Below are 22,930 nucleotides of genomic sequence, written 5' to 3'. Positions count from 1 at the left end.
GAAATTCGTCATGCGAAGCGCCTCGAAAAACGGAAAACCCTTTTGTCTAGCGGGTTTTTTGTCTTGCAAGGCATTCGTCTTGCGGGGCACCACTGTATTATGCCTAGGATTAACTCAGGAGTTTATCCAAATGAAAACAAAAATGTGTCATAATTTCACAACAGGTAACTACACTTCCAAATCTATTTGTTAGGAGAACTTGAATAGCATGGATACCTTTGGGGGGTGGGGATCATAAATGGGAAGAAACAAACGCCAGATCATATGGCAGTCAACTACACTTGGTCCTGCATCTGCTGATCACAGATGCAGATGTTAACCTGCAGTCAGCTGAGTATGTAATTGCCAAAGTGCACGTTCAAATGCGTGCATACTTTTAATGTGCATTATATAGAGGTCATACACTCTAGGCGGAATTGGCCCCTACTGCAACTTCATTAATTCTAGAGGAGTTGCAGAACATATTAATTTGGCTTGGACCACTTCTACAGATAGATTTCATCATACACACACATACAACAAGGGATAGCAATCTTCTGAATCAGTTGCTCAATGGTCTCCTTGAGGCTGCTGGACTCCCTGTTTAATCAGACATAAAACAAATCGCTTGCGGAGGCAGAGGCGTATAAGCTGGCTTTAATTACAATATTGTAACACCAATTAGAGATCTATCTAATCGAGGACTCAGTACTTCCTACTTGGGTATTACTCCCATGTTGGGATAATTGCTGCTAATTAAGCTTGGAACTAATTAGGCCAAATGATCTCATTTATACCCACAAATATGACTTCCAGGAGTCCACAAGAAAAACAAGGGTGATTCTTGGACTTTTCAACCTTTTGCTTTTTATATGGGACATTGCTTCCGAAAAGCAGTTATTTCCCTCCATAATTCCCTTCACTTAGTCCCAAAAGAACCTGATTTATTCTTCAGAAGAAATTGTGCTTCCACGTGCTAGAAACTCGACCGCCAATTTTAGGTGGGCAGAAATTTCAAGCCTTGCACATATTAAAAAGTGCAATGATTTAATTTTAAACTGCTCTGCAACCTATCATAAAACCAAAATGGCTTTAATTTGCAGAGCACTTAAAAGCCAAAGTTTGGCTTAGTGTGTCATCTAAACTCAGACTTTGCGGTCAAGCTCCTGCCTTGCTAACCACAAGCTGTAGTCAAGACTTGCTTTTAATCCCTATTTCAGTTGCGGAGAGCCTTCGGCCACCAGATGCTGCTAAACTACAACTCCCATGAGCTCAAGCAAGCACGGATGATGGGAGTTGTAGTTCAGCAACATCAGGAGGGCCAAAGGCTCCAGACACTTGCTCCAGTGATTCCACACTACATTAGCTTTTGAGGCCTCCCCAATACTCTAGTTAACTCTTGCATAGGGCGTTATTCCTTGCTCAGATGGTTCCATCAGTACAGCATGAGACTCAATCTGTTGTGAGTTTGAGCCCCACATTGGGCAAAATATACCTGAATTGCAGGGGTTGGATTAGATAATCCCTCATGGTCCCTTCCAACTCTACAAGTCTATTATTCTATTATTTGCTTTGTTTACCAGCCAGTTTTTAAGCACTGTGATGAGACAAGTAAAAGCCTGGGAGAACCTAGAAGACACCATCCAGGAACTGTACCAGAGGAAAACAAGGCACCAGGGTATTTGGTTCTGAAATTCGCTTACAGTAGTAGCTTTTCTTGCATGACATACTTTTTAAAAGGTATCTCCCAACTCTTAACATTGGCTCATTCTGAACGAGTTAATAGGGACCCAACTGCAGAAAGGAAGTCATTCATCTTTTACATAAATCTCTCTGCATCATAGATGATTTTGTATAATCTTGTCCTGACCAATGTTGCCCAAAATGGAGTACTCAGTAGCATTCCAGTGATGTCAACACATAAAAAAACATGGTGATTGGCAATTCCCCTCATTCACATCTCAAGGCCACAGACAATAGATTTCACCAAGGTCTGTGGATAAGGACTTCCTTTTGTCAGCAAATCATTTTACATTTCTCCTAAATTTTAAAATGCTGTATTCAACAGCTAAAGCTTCTTGCCCATAAATAAACTTTTCCGGAAGCCTGCATAAAACTCATTCTGCTACCGGGAAGCTTTTGGCCATGTGTATGATCAGTAGAAATCAAACCAGAAACGAAATGTTTTTAGTTTTACTAGACTCAGCCAACTACAGACCTCCTTATCTTAAAACCACAAACTTGTATCCCTGCCTGTGTTTATACAGCAAGATTGTGTGCTTGTCCTCCTGTTTTGGTGCTTCTGGGCTGCCACTCTTTTAAGGTGGGATTCAATCACATACCAGCAAATTCAAGTTGTGCTAGGAAAGTTGATTTAGAACGCTTCTGGAACAAACCCACTTTGCCCACAAAATCAGATTTTTGGCAATAAGGTAAGTGGCAGGAAAATACACTGGAAAAACCAAATGTTTGTTTGATGAAGCATCATCTAAGCTCCCTGAAAACAAATCAGAATTCTCAATGAATAACTAGCATTGTCTAATCTCACCACCAATAAATCAGGATGAATGTCTGATCAACAGATCGTCTGGAAGCAATCTTGTTCTAGGATGAGGCCAAACTTTGCTTTATATTAATGGCCATTTCTTGGAAATATATGATGCTGAACAACAATTCTTACTGTTTAGGAGAAAGGCTTACAACTTCTCAAGTCCCCAACCCTTGAAGAACACTTCATGTCCAAATACTGTGATACCTGCCAGGGTGGATTTGATTTAAATCAAATTGATTTAAATCACAATTTAAATCACTAGTCAGTAACACCTGATTTAAATCTTCTTCTTTTTTCCAGAAAGACTCATTCTGGCAGGCATAATCTTAATATTTACAACCAGAGGAAGGTTTCATTTTTGGAATAATAATTTTTTCAGAGTAGTTTTTACAGTTATATCAAAAATTACTGAGTTGGTTATACTATTAGAAATACATACAGTTAATTATGAAATTATTGTAAGGTTTAATAAGTTAACTGTTTATATTTGGACACCTTTTCTGCTGTACTTTATTGGAAGGAGAAAAATAATCATTTCCTTAGTAACAATTTAAACAAATTATTTAACTAAAGCAATAACATTATAGCATATGTATCCATGTTTGTTAACTGATGTGGTTAAACGTGTTATTGGTTTGTTTGTTTTTTTAAAAAAAAACAACTTAGACTGAGTTTTAGCACACATGCAAAACTTACAACAAATCCTTATTTCCTGATGAATAGCCTTTGGACTGTAATGTAACTTAAATAGAAAACTATATTTAGAAAAAATTTTCCTCCAAAAGCATTTTATTTTAAAAATCTGATTTAAATAAAAAAAAATCTGATTTAAATTTAAAAAATCCCATTTTTAAAATTATTTTTAAAAAATCATTGATTTTTATCCACCCTGATACCTGCACATCAAAGACATTTCTAGCTGGCAGCACGAAAGCTTCCTTCATTCTCCTGTGGTCCTACGTGTTCAAGAAAGATCCAACCAAAGCAAGCACTTTTAACAATAGTTTAGATTCACTTCCTTTCTGAATTCATCGCTACTTACTTTGTGCTACTTATTTTTCTTAAAATGATTCCTTTGTCCATCAGCACGGCACAAGGGGTTGTTAGGAAAACCAGCATGGGCTCCTCTGATTTCACAACCAAGGGTAAGATGGTAGCCTGTGGATTGTCCCTCTTAGACACTCTTTGTCAGGAGATTTCTCTCAAGCAAGAATTAGGAGAAGGACCTCTGAAGACATATCCTAATTCTTTCTGGAGAAATGACTCATTATGGTTCTGTCGAAAAGTCAAGCTCTGGTGATCTTTCAAGAGCTGACCTAGAGCTGTGAATCAAGCTGGCACTGGCAAGAATCGTGAAGACTGCAGTCACTTCTCTGAGTTCAAACTTGATTGAGGCAACCATTGCTGTTGTGTATATATCTCAAACTGCCCTTCCATGAACACAAGTCAGTCCTCAGGCTGGAACATACCAACTTCCTCTTTCTTCCTTTCTGCGTCTGATTCATGTCTGATAGCAATGGTATAAGGCAGCTTTGAACACAGAGCATCTTCTGAAACTCCAGCAATTATCTGCTTTTTTCTTCAGTTATATTACAGAGAGCAAGCATGAAGAAGAGGGAGCGTAGCAATCATGATCAGCCTGAGCTTCAAGCATGCTTTGTACAATGGCGAAAGCATTGCACTGAGCACAATTCACAGGGATGTTCTTGTAGTGCTACTATTTCATCCAATGTGGGAGAAATTCTGGTGGTCTGAGACTACTGATTCTCCAAGGTACACGGTCACTTTTGGCCTTGGACCAGCTTAAGCAGGTTGCTTGCAGAGCTGGATTACAGTGGTACCTTGGGTTAAGAACTTAATTCATTCTGGAGGTCTGTTCTTAACCTGAGGCACCACTTTAGCTAATGGGGCCTCCCGCTGCATCGCCACTGCGTGATTTCTGTTCTCATCCTGAAGCAAAGTTCTTAACACGAGGTACTATTTCTGGGTTAGCGGAGTCTGTAACCTCAAGCGTCTGTAACCCGAGGTACCACTGTATTTGACATCTTCTATTTGGTACAAGAAGAGAAGGGTTGGAAGGGGTAGGGCATAACAAGCACGAGAAAGAAAGAAGAAAAGGAAAAGTAGCAGAAGGGAAAAGATGGAAATGATGGCAAGCTTGCAGTGTGGGGAGAGGGAGGAAAAAGGGATGCCAGAGGGAGGGCAGATGAGAAAACTGTCACACACAGAAGAATGGAGACATGCAAAGAGAGAAAATGGAAAATGACACGAACAGAAGGGAGGGAGGTACACGAGGAAGGGAAGCACACAAAAGGCAGAAACAAAAATAAGGATCTCAACAGCAAGGAAAAGAGGCAGAGGAAAAACAAAGTTCTCTTCCAGGAAGAGAGTCACAATGTACACAGCCGTTCCATTACACCAGGAATTGAAACCTGTCATCCTTACATAAAGATGTATTATTAAGTCCCCTAGGCTGGCCTGATTTCACAAACAGTACTTCAGGGAAGCAATATTTTTAAGGGTGCTGATGGGGAGTGATGTGCAATTTGAGGAATACACTTCAGGAATTCATGCAGTGTCACAGATGATGCTAGGATGCAACTCTGGGATCATATGATCATTCTGCAATTTGATCCCCAGCATCCTCTGTGACACTTCAAGGAACCCTGAAATGCATGTCTTGGATTGCTGATCCCATAGCCTCTTGGGGAATCAGGTAAATCTATTGGGACAAATCCCAGGCTAACTCCCTGCCCCATCCAACAGAGGGAGAAAAAACAGAGCTTGCACACTTGCTCAGTGTGACAGTTTGAGAGAAATCAAATCTTCTCATTTCTGTTATTAATGACTTGTAATTGCTCTTACTGCAGGGACGCAGGTGGCGCTGTGGGTTAAAGCCTCAGCGCCTAGGACTTGCCGATCGAAAGGTCGGCGGTTCGAATCCCTGCGGCGGGGTGCGCTCCCGCTGCTCGGTCCCAGCGCCTGCCAACCTAGCAGTTCGAAAGCACCTCCGGGTGCAAGTAGATAAATAGGGACCGCTTACCAGCGGGAAGGTAAACGGCGTTTCCGTGTGCGGCTCTGGCTCTGGCTCTGGCCAGATGCAGCTTTGTCACGCTGGCCACGTGACCCGGAAGTGTCTCCGGACAGCGCTGGCCCCTGGCCTCTTAAGTGAGATGGGCGCACAACCCCAGAGTCTGTCAAGACTGGCCCATACGGGCAGGGGTACCTTTACCTTTACCTTTAATTGCTCTTACAGCTGTAATATAAGTGCATCCTCTGTGTGTCATTTCCCTTCACAACAACCCCCACCACCCAAAAATAAATGGAAATTCTTATTCCCACGTTCAAGATAAGGAATTGATTCAAAGATTGTGATTTGCCCAGGGTCTTTCAGAGAGTCCACAGCTGAAGTAGAACTTGAGTTGAAGTCTTCTAGGGCAAAGTCTTAATGGAAAAGCTGTTTTTCATCTGAACTCCCCAGGTTACCCCAAGTTTCAAGGCAAGAATTTATTCATTTTTAAAATAAGGATAATGAAATTATTGCAAGGGCCACTTCACCCATGGTGTTTGTTTTTAATTTTATCTATTTAACAAAAATTATATACTGCCTTTTTGTAAAGAGAACCTCTAAAAAACAATGATAAAACAGGTTGTTGTTTTAAAAAAAAATCAAAACGTAATTAAAATCAAACCAAAAAGCTAAAAACAGACTAAAATGCATGTTAGCTTCTACACGCCCAAATACTCTTACCAGAACAGAAACATTTTTAGCAGGCACTTAAAAGAATACATTTGTACCTTGGATCCCGAACGCCCTGGAACTTGGAAATTTCGGCTTCTGAACATCGAAAACCCAGAAGTGATTGTTCCAGTTTGCAAATGTTCTTTTGGAACCCAAACATCTGACAGGGCTTCTGCGGCTTCCTGCAGCCAATCAGAAGCCACGATTTGGTTTTCGAAGGTTTTGGCAATCGAACAGACTTCCAAAACGGATTCTGTTCCACTTCCAAAGGCACTTCCTTGTTATCAACAGGCAAGAAGTTCTAAAGTGTTGGTGCTCCTGAGTTAAAATATCAATCGGAAGAGATATAATATTTGTTTATTTATTTAACTAAATTTATAAAACATTTTACATGTACACATAACATATAATGGATTAATAGGACCATGTATATTATACACACCTAGCAGGAAATGGTGGGAAGCCACAGATCATCAACAACTGAATCACCACTTAATGTGTAAAGTGATCCCAAGAGCTCCAGAAACAATTCTGCATCTTTAGAAATACCTCTAAGGCTGTAATCATTTGCACACTTAACTGGGAGCAAGCCCCACTGAACACGATAGAGCTTACTTCTGATCACCAGGCATAGACATTTACAGGAGAAATATGCTCTTGTTTCTCTCTGCAAGTTTATAACCTGTTCTCCAAGAAGTTTGCTATGTAAGTGTCTTAAGTCACAAACCTGAGGCCTGCTGTGGCTATGTTCTGGTAGAATCTTGGGAGACGTAATTTTAAAATGATGTTTTGGGGTTGGGGAGGGTACTGGATTGTTTTTTAATTGATTTTTATTATGTATTTTCTGCTTTTATATTGTGATTTTAATGTTGTAACTGCCCTGAGACCTGCAGGTATAGGGCAGTATACAAATTTAAACAACAACAACACATGGGAAATGGAGGAGGGGCTAGATAATAATAATAATAATATTTTTTTTATTTATACCCCGCCCTCCCCAGCCAAGGCCGGGCTCAGAGCGGCTTACAAGCAATAATAAAAACAAGATGGATGATTACAAACTTAAAAACAAAAATAAAATACAACATTAAAATAATGGAACATTAAAATATTAAAATGTAGCCTCATCGCAGGAGAAGGGGGAAAAAAAAGAGAGGGAGGGAGGGAATCAAATTGGCTCCAAGCCAAAGGCCAGGCGGAACAACTCTGTCTTACAGGCCCTGCGGAAAGAAATCAGATCCTGCAGGGCCCTGGTCTCATGAGGCAGAGCGTTCCACCAGGCTGGAGCCAGAGTTGAAAAGGCCCTGGTTCTGGTCGAAGCCAATCTAACTTCCTTAGGGCCCGGGACCACTAGGGTGTTGTTATTTATGGACCTTGAGGCTCTCCGTGGGGCATACCAGGAGAGGCAGTCCCGTAGGTACGAGGGTCCTAGGCCGTGAAGGGCTTTAGATAAGATCCTAATTCAGGCATAGGCAAACTCCGGCCCTCCAGATGTTTGGGACTACAATTCCCATCATCCCAAGCTAACAGGACCAGTGGTCAGGGATGATGGGGAATTGTAGTCCCAAACACCTGGAGGCCTGGGGTTTGCCTATGCCTGTCCTAATTCCTCTGCAATCAGTGGGAGGAGAAGGGTTGGGGGAGAATGGCACATTTAAGTCAAAGCCAGGGCAGACGTTTGCCCATTTAAGGTAGTGGGCTTTCATAGACAACATACGCATATCTGGTGCCATTTACAGAACATATTTATATCATTTAAAAGTGGTGGATCTTTCTTTGTCTCCTGTTAAAATGTGTACATTATAGAAGATCATAATAACAATTATAAGCCACTAAGCCATATATATAGGTAAAGGTAAAGGTGTTGTGACGTGGGGTTTGTGATTTCAGCTCTCTTGACATAATATGCTGGAGACAGTTCTCTAGTAACACTTCTTTATTAAAGCAACAAGACTAAGACCTGAGGAGGGGAGAGCTACATTTATAGGGACAGGGAACTAGCTAGAAAGGATACATTTTGGAGGGAACAATATCAGGCAATCACAGTCCTGCCTTTTGGAGGAAACCAATAAGACAGAGGATCCAAATACAGCAGCTTAAATGAACCAATAGTAGCTGTACCCTCTGGAACCAAAAGGCAGTTACTTTACCCTAATGCAAATACAGACAATAATAATACAGATATAAAATCCTTTGACTCAATACACAACAAAAGGGACCCCTGACCATTAGGTCCAGTCGTGGACGACTCTGGGGTTGCAGCGCTCATCTCGCTTTATTGGCCGAGGGAGCCAGCGTACAGGGTGATGTGGCCAGCATGACAGACCCCCCCCCCCCAAAAGAGGTCTGACTTTTCTCCCTCCTTTAACTGTCCCCACTGAGAACAAACTGAGAGCCATTGCTGTGGTCTAGTCAGCTTCAGGACTGATACTCCAGGGTTTGTGCTCAATGCTACATTCATCTATAAGTACATTTGCATTCCATTCAGGATTTTCAAAAGCATCATAATCTCTGGAAGTCAGGGGCTTTCAGAATCTTCCTTCTGCTCATTGCATTTAATGTCATTTAATTGCATTTAATGTCAGAGTAGCACCGAGTCCCCGTATCTTTCATTTCTGAAATAATCGCCAATCCACACTCCCCCTCCCCTCCCCAATCAAAATGCACCAGGACAAAGAGCACAAATCCTTAAGCAATATTTAGCGGATTTCTTCCTTCAAAATCTGACTGACCGTAGGCAACACATCTGAATAAATTTTCCTTTGAAAGAGACAGATTGGCAACATGCGCACAGCTCCCCCAGTAATCACTCAGTGCATCAAACCACAGGAATTAGGTGAAATCTTACGTCGGCTTCACCTACACCAAGAGTGTTTCACCTCACTAGCAAAGAATAGCCTAGATGTTCCCTGCACATGAGTGACGAAGGTCTGGCTGCCATAAACTGCTGTCAATAGCAAGGTGTGTGTTTTGTTTGTTTATTCCCAAGGAGGCATGTTTATCATGGCTGTCAGGGATTATAAAAATATTTCCATGCCTTGAGACAGCTTGATATTGTAGCATGCAACTAAACGTGTGGGAAAATGTGCAGGTGGAACACTGAAATAAACAAGAAATCTTCCATAAGAAGCTTAAGTTATGATCCCCATGGATGGCAGCAGAATAAAGCTAAGGGTAGGAAGGGGAACACAAAGCGTTGGGAGGGGAAGCGGCATCAGGCAAAACACAAGGGAAGCTTGTTGTGTACATAGTCTTCTTTCCAATGTGCTCAGGAATGCACGCATGCAATAGGAGTGAGCAACAGACCCTTTGGTACAATCAGAAGACTGAACCAAAATCCTGAATATAGATGATATAGATACAGATGTATATAAAGATACCTTTCTAGCCCTCAAGATTGCAGCTGAAATCATAATACCAAAAATAGTGAAGGACCCAGAGATATATATAGCTGCTTTAAAAGGCACCCACATAAATTTGCTTTTTCTTCCAGCTGCTTGGGTTTCCCCCCAGTAGTCACGATTTCTACATTTACAGAAAAGATTTTACAGGGTCTGACTCAGATTATTCTCTCTTTAAAAAAAAACAAAAACCATACATTTCAAATGGAGGATATTGTATCTTACTAGGCCTTATGTTAACTGGAAGAAACAATGGCTGCTGTTACGAGAGACAATGTGGGCGGACAGATATAATTAGACTGTGAACTGGTTCAAGCCATCATACCTTTGCAACAAACTCATTGTGTGTTCTTAGGTCTTTCAGCATCCTCCCATGTGTAAACTGGAGATAATGGTGAATGAGAAGTTGTGAGCACAGTGGGAATTATAAGGCACTTTGCAAATTAGAGGGTCTGCTCTAATGGCAATTTTACCTGGGAGTTATGTGATGAGGTCATCATGGGTTGATTTACCACCACCACCCCAGGGGTTTGTGTAGCACTTCCCAACCTTAGGAATGTCAAAAAATGCATTCCCAAGAGTGTTGTTCACAACACCTTGGAAAACTTTAATGAAGTGGATTGATACACATAAGGCCAACCTGAGAATAGTGGTCACTTAAGGAAGAAATATTTTGAGGGGTGTCCACAATGCAGAATGCAAGCTGGGAGATGAACCCAAAGACTCTCTGCAGCACTTGTGGCTATTCTGGGGCGCCCTTGGTGGACTTTGGGATGGACCCACTCAAGGCAGCAAAATGTCTTGAGAAGGAACTCACCTAGGTATCAAAAGACCTGTGGCTTAAGTTCCCAATGTTACAGCAGAGAAAAAGATGTCAGCTTAAGGCAATGGTGGTCAATTTATGTTACTGAATGAAAACAGGATCAATAAGAAACAGTGATAACTGGATCTGAGGGTGAAGTCAAGACACTTTGATCTCCTCTTAGGGAACTTAATTTGTGGCAGGGTTGCCAGAGTTTAGCCCTATAACCTGTTTTCAGTGGAGTCTGGAAGAATATGAGTTACTGCTGCTGAAGAAGAAGCTCTGAATGTGTACAGAGTGTGTTTCCATCAAGACTAAGTGAACCCACATACAGGATTTAAAAACAGCACTTTCCAAGTCTTCTCTTTTTAGATATGATAGAAGCTCCAATGAGGTTGCATTCACACAGGGTTTTGTTCTGTTTCCCCAGCATTTCCCAAATTTCCGTATTATATCTGAGCTTTCACACAACATAAACGCCACTTCTGGAAACCTAGTGGAATACAGTGGAAGTTTAGTGCTCATTTCCATGTTAATTGGTTCCAGAAATAATCTGCTTGCAACACCATTAAACCAGAAAATCGTGGAAGTAAAGTGATGAAATTTGGGGTGGGATACTGGCATACAGTTGTTTCCTGCTTTTTTATGGTTGACTCACGAGGGAACGACATTCATTGTGCCACACTCTGCGAATGAACTTTAATGCAACATGCCAGTATATCAGTAAAAAAAAGCCACCGATCCATAATGCAACAGGTACTGCAGTGTGAAAGGAATGCTAGAAAACAGGACAGAAGCACTAGCATTATAATCAGGAAAAGTAACAGAATATATCCCATGTCAGAATGCACCCAAAATGAGGTTAAATAATAACAATTGTCTCTCTGAGACAGAATTTTTTTAGTAAGTGACAAATAATACTACTGAAAATAAATAATCATTAGGGATAATTTATGGTGTTACATTTATATCCCACCTTTCTGTCATCGTGGACCCCGAGGCGGCCTACAAAGTGCCTCCCAAGTGGTCTCTCATCCAGACACTATCCCACCTCATAGCTGCTTAGGCTTCAATTCAGCAAGGTAGCGGCTTCATGTGTTTTCAGGCCATACACTGGGACCACAGGTGGTTTCAACAGCTAGAAGAGGCTTCCCACTGTCAGGTCACCAAGTGCAAATCCACACCATACATTCAGTGCACATTTTAAAGCACATGGCTTCTACATTTCACAGGATACTTTGGGGGAAGCCAGCTGCATTGGATGTTCTTTATATGCATGGTATGGATCTGCCCCATCAAAAGCTGGAATGGAGGCTTTTAAAGTCTCTGAACCTGTGGGTCTTCCCTGCTAGCACTGGCTAAAACTGCTACTTCTTTGTTTTTTCCCCATAGGGGCTGAAAGGTATGTATGTATGTATGTATGTATGTATGTATGTATGTATCTCTGTGTGTGAGTGTGTTTAATTGCTTTTTGACTGAAGCTTTCTGTGGCTGTTAAGCCTGATTCTTGGATTTTATTGGCCTTGGTTTTATTTTTATTTCTTCTTACTTGTTTGTAAACTACTTTGAACAATTGGTGGGACGCGGGTGGCGCTGTGGGTAAAACCTCAGCGCCAAGGACTTGCTGATCGCATGGTCGGCGGTTCGAATTCCCACGGCGGGGTGCACTCCTGCAGTTCGGTCCCAGCGCCTGCCAACCTAGCAGTTCGAAAGCACCCCCGGGTGCAAGTAGATAAATAGGGACCGCTTACCAGCGGGAAGGTAAACGGCGTTTCCGTGTGCTGCGCTGGCTCGCCAGATGCAGCTTGTCACGCTGGCCACGTGACCCGGAAGTGTCTGCAGACAGCGCTGGCTCCCGGCCTATAGAGTGAGATGAGCGCACAACCCTAGAGTCTGTCAAGACTGGCCCGTACGGGCAGGGGTACCTTTACCTTTACTTTTGAACAATTGGAAAAGTAGTATACAAGTATTTTAATAAAATGAGGCAATAAATACAAGTTTGAAAAGGAGGAGGAACTGAACAAGGAGGCAAGATGTGTCGCCCTTGAGATGCTTTTCTGGAAAAAAAAATAGTAACCACAGAGCAGGTGGGGTTTGGGTTTTTTTTGCTAAATATCGTTCTTTACTTCTCAGCATTTAGCACAAGAGAAGCCAATTTTTAACAAGATGGTTACACAGGGGAATAATGTGTCTTAAAGGGTGTGATGTTAACATGTTTCCTGAAACACATTATCTAACATGCATTTGAATGTTTGGAGACAGTCTACTGCACGTTAGCAAATACACTGCAAAAACAATAACACTCTTTGCTATGTGTCAACCCCTTGTGTAGATGTGCCCTTAGAGACTAAATGTTGCTACCACCTGAGTGTTGCTAAGAGGCATATACAAAATGAGATCAGCAGCCTTCAGCCAGACAGCAGAATTCTATGGTGCAACTGGCCCTGGTAGCAATGCTGTGTTAGCAGCAGCAGCAAAAAGGAAAAGAAAAGAAGGGGGGGGCGTATCCAGGAATGAACAACGAAAGAGGCACACACTCTGAGAGAAAGCTACAGCAAACACATATCTGTGAACAAGTGTTCTCCAATATAGCCTATAAATCTGCCCGTAGATTGGTTCCATTAGAAAAAGCTTAAGGTCCACTGCAGCCTCCGTTCTGCCTTTCACAGTTTAGTGACAATCTATGATTAATACAAGGTTCATATTCGCCCCCCCCCCAAAAAACAACAACCCCATCACCATATTTATTTAAATTTTCACGAGATATAATCTATGAAAATCAGGAGCCTGAACCTTCCACCGTTCTCTTTAATTTGTGGCAGAATGATAACTCATCAGGGATAGGTCTTCCTATCTGTCAATTTCAAGACTTCTAAAATAATCTTCAGCTGTTTATACTCCAAATGTGGAACCTGATTCTATGCATGTTTACCCGGAAGTGAAATTCTCTTGTTCAGCAGGGTCTGCTTCCAAGTATGCATAGGATTTCAGCCTTAATATCACAAAGAATAAGGCACACAAATTACCCACTTGGTAGTGAGAGAAAATACCTAATCCTCTTCCATCTTTTCACGTGGAATGTTGTGTCACTAACTCAGCGGAGCTTGTGTGTAAAGCCAAAGCAAGTAACTTGGCTGTAACCAGAACCCAGTTGTGTGATTTAAAGGCTAACCTGCTGCGCCACAGTTTACATCATTTCTATCTTATAGCTCCCACTACAGCATATTTGCATTTTGACCATCTGCTTCTTCCTGCACTCCACTATTAAACATGCTTTCTGTGCCTGTGCAGGTTGAGTCCTTTGGGAGCTAATGGATTGTCCTTAGGGATGCACAGGTGCGATTTAGTTGTTACTTATCCTCTGAGGTCCTGGCTTCCCTCCTTAAAAATAAAAAATAAAAACCGCCAAACTTTGCTTCTGTGCACTGCAATTGTGGCTGCTTTTTTACTAAGCCTCTTTCACATCTCCCTCGTTTGTTTAAGTCACTTTTGTAAAACACCTACTGTATTCATCTTTCAGAGGCTAACAATTAAGACTTCACTTGGAAAACTGTGCAGAAAATTAACATTTAACAAGCCAACATGTATCAACAAACAAGGGTGTGGGATCAATCACTATTGAACTGCTCCCCTTCCAAATATCCCAAGTTAGACTATTAAAGAAAGGATAGTCAATATTAGGAATCAATCTGCATTGGGGGGGTTTTTTAGCTGAATTCAAAGTCAGTGTGCTAAAATGTCCGGAATGTTGGACTTAAGACTAGGGAAATGCAAGTTCAGGCACTAACTCACCTTTGGGACAGTCATCCTATCTTACTCTGCCTACCTGCCCCGCAGGGTTGCTGTGTGGGTAAAATGAGAAAACCCCATGCATAAGTTCACTGAAGAACAGTCAGTGTAAAAATGCAATAGATAAGTACCAGAGAGACACAACTGCCACGCTGCCTGAAGCAAAACTGGTCTCCACTGAGTTCTGTACCCATGTAAAATTGTGCATAAGACCTTTATGAATATAATTTTTAAACAGTCACGTAACTGAGGGCTTTTAGCTAGTTAAAACTCTTACTGAGGCTTCAATACATTCATTCGATGTGCGCATACTTCTGATCCCATAACATCAGAACTGGTTGCCTAAGCATTTTTTTTTTTAAAGTGAACAGGGCCATTGGTCCCTACCAAACCCTAGGACTCTGGTGCCCCTTAAAAGTTGCATGGCTAATGGACTCTGAAAGAACATTTCTGCGTACATGTGCTCAAGGGACCACTTCCATATGATGCTATGAGCCTCAAACTTTGCATCACATAATTATTCTTCAAATGATTACTCAAGGTCTGAACTAATACCAAAAACTGAGTAGGCAACCTCAGCATGAACATATTGGAACTCCAGAATTTGCCCATGAAAGTGAGCATGGAGCTCTCATTAACTTAATTATTCATTAATATATTACTTGTTAAATTTGTATACCACCCTTCATCCATAGATCTCAGGGTGCCACTCTCTTCTGACACCATGCTGGGGAACTAGTTCTGTAGTGATACAGGGAAGAGAAATGGCGAACCCACACGAAACCATTTCCTACAGTCCTCTGGCTTTATACTGGGCTGACCAGATCTGATCAAACATTAGTTCAGTTGGTTTTGTTTGCATCAGAGATGCTTAATAACTGCTACAGATGTTTTAGCATACATTGAGAGTATGTATAATGGGTGGGTTTATTTACTTGTGAGGGGTTTTGGGTTTATTCATTTCACAAATTTGTTTCGCAAAAAAGGGGGGAAGCCCTCGTCCGCTTACATGCATGATATTTTGTGCTACTCTATGCCTTTCATAGTGCTAAAACTATTGTGAAATTTAGGCACATTTAATTAATAGGTCAATCAACTAATCAACCTCTATCAATTTAAACTATTCCTTAAAATTGGGTTGAAGCCCTAATAAAAAATGCATACCAGTTCCATCAGCTATCTGGGTTTCTTCTCTTGTCCATTGGCCTGCAGACAAATCCCTTGCCACAGAAGCTATTCATCCACAACTCTCTTTTCCTTCTAAGGCTGACAACTAAGAGAGTTACATGGCAGCACCAGCGAGATTGGGGGCAGGGGTAGTTTTTGTCCAGCGTTAACTGCTTACACATAGTACACAGGCTTAGTAAAGTGTTGTTGTTAATTTTAAACAAAGCAGACCAGACTGCTTGAAAACTATGCAATTTCCATACTTATTTTTTTGAGTTTGTCATTTTCCCTGGTCTGTTAATGATTTCTCATTTCTCCAGTAAATACCAGGAAGAAAGAACATAAGAGCCCTGGTGGATCAGGCTAAGCAGACATCTAGTCCTGGTCTCACAGTGCCCAACCTGTGGGAAGCCACAAGAAACTGGTAAAAGCTTATAGTTATGAGTCACCTGTTCAAAACCAGTTCCCACCCACCCCTGGAAATTGCAAATTCTGGTGGTGAATAAATGAGCTCATGAACATGTAGTGGTCTTTAAAAAGCGGGGGGAGGCAAGTGGCCCACCTCAAGCACGGGGGAGAAGCAAAAATATCAACTGAACCAGCATTCAATTTGCCAGTTTGCACACTTGGCATTTAAGTTGTGAAGTCAGAAAGAAACCAAGCTCATACCACACCTGAAGGATGCATTGCAAGTTCTATTTTTATAATATATTGTCTTCAACCTTACATCTATGTTAAAGTACTGAGAAAACATATTTGCACAACATTTGTGGTGGTCTGTGCAAATGTTTGCTGTCCAGCATCCTTGCCCCCATAACTCTGGAGGGACTGCCTTGTAGAGGAAGATGCCGCTGCCTTGCATGATGTGCAAATACTGTGGATGTACATGAAGCAATAGCTGCTGACCACAAATTTAAGAGCCCTGCAACATTAGACAACTGAGTAATGCTTCATAAACAAACAACGCACATGACAAATATATTTATCACTCGGATAACAGGATTTGTCTACGTCTTGAAGTAACAGAAGTCGAACAAAAAGAAGGAAAGAGTTAATCCTGGTTTGATGACAGATTTGCCTCAGGCTACATCTCAAATAGTGGCTTCCAGGACCTCTCTGCTCAGTCCACTAGAACATACTGTCTCTCTAGCATGCCCGGTGAAGCAGAAAACAAGAACACTTGTGTTAGCTGAGATGCATATGTACATCTGGCCACACTGTGTGCAGCAAAAGAATTATAATAATAAAAAAATGAACACCTTCCCTGTTCAGGGTGTATGTTTATGCGTATGAGTGCTCATAAGCAAGGAATGTCTAGAGTCAGTGGGAAACAAGCAAGAGAACTTGTGGCCTATCCATTTTTGATAAGTTTTGCGGCTTATGAATATTCTAAGCAGGGTCACCATGTTTGTGGCTTGAGTGTCTGCTAGACAGGAACTATGTTGGTGGAGAAAGCTAGTAAAGCAAATACCAACAACCTTGCTGTCTGTTAACTCTAGCCTGCCCAATATCCTGCCTAGGAAAATGAGGCCTGCCAAAGGAGTTCTTGAGAACCACTTGGCAAGTGACCACCGGTATGATTCATGCAAGCTTAACGAAAATTAAATACCCAGCTTAGCCTCTCTCTTTCTCTTTCCTTCCAGTCACAATAGAGCAGAAGCTGTCAAATGGCAGGCACATCTAGATACCCTTCCGCTTTCTTTCCAGGGTGGTGGTTGCACCTTAATGCATAAGTGGTAGAAAAGGAGTACTTGTTTGTGGCCTTGAGTCAGGCTTGCAAATGAGTGGATTTTTTTGGCATTTAAAAAACGAATATCTAATTAGATCAACATAGCTCTCAAAGAGGAAAATGGTACAAAAACCTGCACGGGTATTTCCTTTTGTCCCAAGTCTGCCACTTGTAAGAAGAGATAGCAATAGCAACCTGTTGTCCTTTCTAAAAATGAACTCTCGCCCTTCATATAGTGCCAGTTTTTGACCTTGCTAGCCCCGATTTGCTGCTCAGTGTTTCTTGCAGAGCTGGAGGGCCCGTCACCCCATTTTTCTTTTCCTCTTAACGCTCCTTGGCAGCGTTTATTCTCCGTCTGCTACCAAGGGGCCAATTAGTGCTTCACTGTTGTTGAGCTTTGTGATTTACCTAATAGGAACTAGATTGGAATTAAATAGGGCACCAAACAGCCATGAGCAGGTATCAGCATTATGGGCTGCATTCAAACAGGTGGGGATCCTTGATGCGAAGCAGTAAGCGCAAAGAACAACAACAGTGTGATGGGTCTTTCATGCCAAAAAGCTTTTCAATGAAACAAAACACATACTGGACATGCTTAACTATGCTACAAAACTGTAAAAAAATAAAGCAATGCTGGAAGCAGAGGCTCTCACAATGAAATCAGTCCCTATCAACGTAATGACGGCATGAACTCCCGTTGCTTTGTCCCAGTTTCTGCCAACCTAGCAGTTCGAAAGCATACCAGTGCAAGTAAATAAATAGGTACCGCTGTAGCGGGAAGATAAACGACGTTTCCGTTTGCTCTGGCTTCCGTCACAGTGTCCTGTTGCACCACAAGCAGTTTAGTCATGTTGGCAGCATGACCGCGAAAGCTGTCTGTGGACAAATGCCAGCTCCCTTGGCCTGAAGCAAGATGAGCGCCGCACCCCATAATTGCCTTTGACTGGACTTAACCATCCAGGGGTCCTTTACATTTACCATGTAATGAAGTTATACAACTGGGGTGCATCTAGGCTGTCTATCAACTCCTAGCACTCCTCAAATCATTGCCTTTCTGCTGTAATCCACATGCCAAACTGCAATTGACATTCTGCACTTCAGGGGTTGCAACGCTCCATACACCCCACTGTTCCGTTTACACTACTTGCAAGTTTCAGCCACGTTAATGGTGGGGAAGAGACAATAATTGCCAGCACAGCATTTTAGAAATCAATTATTTAATTTATGTTAAAATGCTTAAAAAATAAAAAAGATGCTTTTGCAAAGCACCTTGGTGGCATTTTAAAAGGAAGGCTAAAAAGTGTTAAATGAATTAGGATGGGGAGCCCCAACCCCAAAGTGTTAAAACAGTACCGATTGGAAAAGCAGCATGGGTTTTCAAATCAATTTCTAAACTTACCCTAAAACCCTTTTTAAAAACTATATAAACACTATTGTGCAAATATTTCAATTATCTTTTAAAATATATATTAAAATTATGCATTTTAGCATAACTCAGAAGTTTAATTAAAGCAAACTTAATTCACTGACCCCCAAAAAATGTAAACAATGAAGTTATGCTGTAGTAGATGCAAGATGAGAGATTCACTTATCCATCACTGCACACATAAAAGCCACACCTCTTTTAAAATGTGAGTGAGTAGTGTTAAAAATAACCCATACTTGTGGTCCTTATGGGGATGGTCTATAGAGAGAGTAGGGTTATAAGGGTAACTAGCCTCTGTCCTATCTTCTTGCTCTGTGGCCTTCTTCTATCTGATGGCGGAAGGCAGACACTTGTAGATCACCATGGCACCTTTTCTATAAAGGTAAAGGTAAAGGTACCCCTGCCTGTACAGGCCAGTCTTGACAGACTCTGGGGTTGTGCGCCCATCTCACTTAAGAGGCCAGGGGCCAGCGCTGTCCGGAGACACTTCCGGGTCACGTGGCCAGCGTGACATCGCTGCTCTGGCGAGCCAGAGCCGCACACGGAAACGCCGTTTACCTTCCCGCTGGTAAGCGGTCCCTATTTATCTACTTGCACCCGGAGGTGCTTTCGAACTGCTAGGTTGGCAGGCGCTGGGACCGAGCAGCGGGAGCGCACCCCGCCGCAGGGATTCGAACCGCCGACCTTTCGATCGGCAAGTCCTAGGCGCTGAGGCTTTAACCCACAGCGCCACCTGCGTCCCCTACCTTTTCTATAGTGACAGAGAAATGAAGAAGTACAGCCCTACCCTCCAATCCCTGACCGGAGCCAACTGCCCTCCCCAGCCTCTGAGATGCTGCTCCTTGCCGCCCCTTGCATATTCAGGTTCTCCTCCTTGCCACCCCCCATGAACTCCTTGCTATGGGCATTACTTCAGAAGGTCAACAGCAGTGGCATAGCAAGGTCAGGTGGTACCCGGTGCAGAAAATCTCGTCACACCCCATTGAAATTATTTTTAAAACAAGGAAAAATAAGATAATTACAGTTGTAAGTGTTATTTTCTGGTTTATTTACTTAACATTGTGAGCATAAGCACTTAAAAACCTTTCTTTTGCGATGGGAATTTCTTCATTTAAAAACACATATTTTTGCCGTTTTGTCACCCCCCTCAGTGATGACACCCGGGTCGGCCCGCACCCACCACACCTCCCTTCCTATGCCACTGGTCACCAGCACACTTCTAGTAAATCAAATGATGAAATTCTGCACCTTATACCACATTCAAGTTTTACACAATTCCAGGGAACACACAAAACTCAGATGGTAACACACAAGAAGAGCAGAGACATTCTAATCTCATGTTCTGTTATGAGGTACAGAAGATACATTTCTGCACCTCGTAAAGGAATACATCTGACATTTTTGTAAAGTATTCGGCATTTGTATTTATTGTATTAACCATTAGAATAGGGTAGAATTTTATGCCTCCTTTGTGCTGCTGTAAATGCCTATTAGACATGGAAAGGAAATAAGCTCGTCTGGCATTAATACAGGTATTATATATTTATGGCATACATATGTTTTGCCTCATGAAAGAAGCGTGCCTTATGTAGACAGAAACTCTTTGCCACATGCATTTTCCGTATTGTGCGACTGCTCATTCTGATATGCATCTGTGAACATTTATAACCATGTATGAAATAAACCAACAAATTTAGTCTTAATATCAATATAAGAAAGTGCACAGATTGACCAGTGGTAGATGCCCAATTCTGCACAATACACACAAATGTAATGAGCAATACCACATTGTTAAGATAAGAGTTAGAGCTTCAGGATCTCTGCTTCTTCACTAGATCACCAACAGAGATCCTTCCTTCTCCACCAAAACCTCACTAAAACTTCAATCCTCACTCACTTATAATCCTTCCTACAAGGCCTATCTACATAATTCTCATAATTTTATAAATATATCTACCTCCCTTTTCACAAACAAACACCAATACTCAGTTGTATCCCTCTCATTTTCAACAACAACCAAGAGCTCCTCTTTCATGTCAAAATGTACCTTGCAGAAAGAGCTTTCATGGATTATTCTGAACCTCAGTTCTGGAGTCGCCCTGTCACCTTATCTGCATATATGCATTGTTTCTCTCCCCCTTGATACTACCTCGATCCAACTATACACATTTTCGCACTCATAATTTCACCCATACACCTGCACATACGCAATAACACTTTCCCAGTATGTGAATATGCAGCACGCACATACACACACAAAACACATGTAGAATTTTCACCTATAGTGGTGCGCATAGATGTAACCACTCTTTCTCCCGATATCTGTTTGGGTAAAGTGTCGTGTGCAAAGCAGCCCTGCATTAAGAAAAAACCATGCCCTTCCTCTCTTTTTCTCTCTTCAGCCTGTCCCGCACCCAATGGTCTCAAAACTTGGGTTCCTTCTCTTATCCTGACTTACTACACTTTGATCTTCCTTCCTCCTATTTCCTCCTATAACTGCATTGTACATTGTGAGCTGCACCTAACATTGAAGATACTATCTCACCCAAATAAAGTTTGGGTGTGGAAGAAGTGCTGGAGTGAGTGTGTGTGTGAGTGAGTGAGTGTGTGAGTGTGTGTGTGTGTGTCTGTGTAGAGGGATGGGACTAGTCACTAGACAGAATTCATGCTTTGCACTTTGCAGAGGCAGAAGAGAGCCTCCATTTTCCTTGCTAGACTGAGGAGGGTCTCAGGCCAATTTTGTCTCCCTCCCCCTTTCTCCCATCCTGCTCAGTCTTTTAACGCACATGGTAATCTCCTACAGGCCCGGGCTGGGAAAGCATTAGACCTTTCTCCCTCTTTTCCTCACCCTCCTCAACCCGCTCCTGTATGGTTCCAGTTGCGTTGGGGACATTGGGGAGGGGGGAGTATTTGTGCCAGTCAAGACTTCTACAGATTTCTAGATTCTTGCTATTTGTCCAAAAGTAATGCACTCCAGACTTATGGTGTGTGATAAAAGCTATGAGACCTCAGAGAATCCAGTTTCAGTTAAAATCCCATCAATATTTTAAACATAATGGGAATCCACAGGAACGAAGAGCAACATTATTATTTTTAAGGAGCAGCAATAGCGAAACAGCTCTTCTCTCCCTTTTTGAGCACTGCCTCAACAGCAGTTAAGGTTACCCCCTCCAAAAGCAGCAGCAGCAGCATTGAGCACACAGCCCCCTTACATTGTTGCCCCTCACACTCGGCCAGCTATTTGCTGAATGATAAATAGCACCGTTCTCTACATAAAATGTTGTTTACTCTCTCAAATCCGTAAGAGATGTTGCCCTAAAAAAACACAACCCGCAAGCTTTATTGCAAACCGTCTAGATTTGGACGTGTCCGCTAGTCTCAGAACAGCACAAGATTCTGGATATAACAATGACAAAAGATTCATGGTCTCATTCTTCCTGGCATCCAGCTTTTTTAAAGGGGGGGGGGAGCAAAAGAACACAACATATGTACAATTAGAGAGGCGGGTGAAAAAACCCGATTCCTCCTCCCACCTCATTCTCGGTATCAATCGCCCAGTAAATCTTGCAAAAAAGGCACAACAGAACACGACAAGGAGCCAACAGGTGGGGGTGGGGGGGCCGAGTTAAAACATTTTCCGAAAAGAAAAGCTTTTGTGTTCATTTGCAAACGGCCGAGCTCCCTTCCTTCGCCTCTTTGTAAACCGAAGGGGCTCAAGCTTTCTGAAACGCGATTAAAAAAGATAAATACATAAAAACCGCGCTAAGTTTGACCTTCTCATTAACCCTTGTGGCCAACGAGAACAATTTTAACGCCACAATGAAACAATTCCCTTGGGTGGGTTAGATGGGTGTGCATCTTTTCTTTTCTTACTACCCGGGGGGGGGGGACGACTAGAGGCGCATGGCAAGGAGGCGGAGATCGCCACCGCCACCCCTAGTGGGAAAAGTTTCGCGATGCCCCTTCCTTCCCTACCCACTCCAGTCTGAGCCCGGCAACCTCGGTGCATCTTTCGCTCAGCAGTAGTGGCGGCGGCAGCCCCAAAGCTGGGCTGGGTCTTGTGCAAAGGCGCGCCCCCCCCCTCCGCCCCCCCCCCCAGCCAAGAGGGCTGTTGCTCGCCAGGCAAGCGGCTGCTTTTAGCCGGGCCAGCAGCAGCAGCAGCAACAGCAGCAGCAGCAGCGGCAGCCCTTGCGCTCTCCGAAGCTGTGAATGAAGGAGCAAAGGGGAGGTGGGGAAGCTTGGAGCTCCGAGGCCGCCAGCCAGGAGCCTGCTGCTCCGCGCGCGCCCCCCTCCGCTTGCCCAGCAGCGGCAGCCGCCCCCCTTCTCTTGGGCTTAGCGGGGCGA

The 22,930-nt window shown here is 42.6% G+C and overlaps 1 protein-coding gene across 1 annotated transcript in view; it reads right to left on the bottom strand.

Moving 5' to 3' along the window:
- BCL9 (BCL9 transcription coactivator) overlaps window positions 1–22,930 on the bottom strand; it is a 98,576-nt gene that overhangs the window by 75,167 nt on the left and 479 nt on the right. The window lies entirely within an intron of this gene.

This window comes from Podarcis cretensis, assembly GCF_951804945.1.
Source record: "Podarcis cretensis genome assembly, chromosome: 4".
NCBI lineage: Eukaryota > Metazoa > Chordata > Lepidosauria > Squamata > Lacertidae > Podarcis > Podarcis cretensis.
Note: the sequence above shows the minus strand (reverse complement) of the source record. Positions and strands in the feature narration are given on the sequence as shown.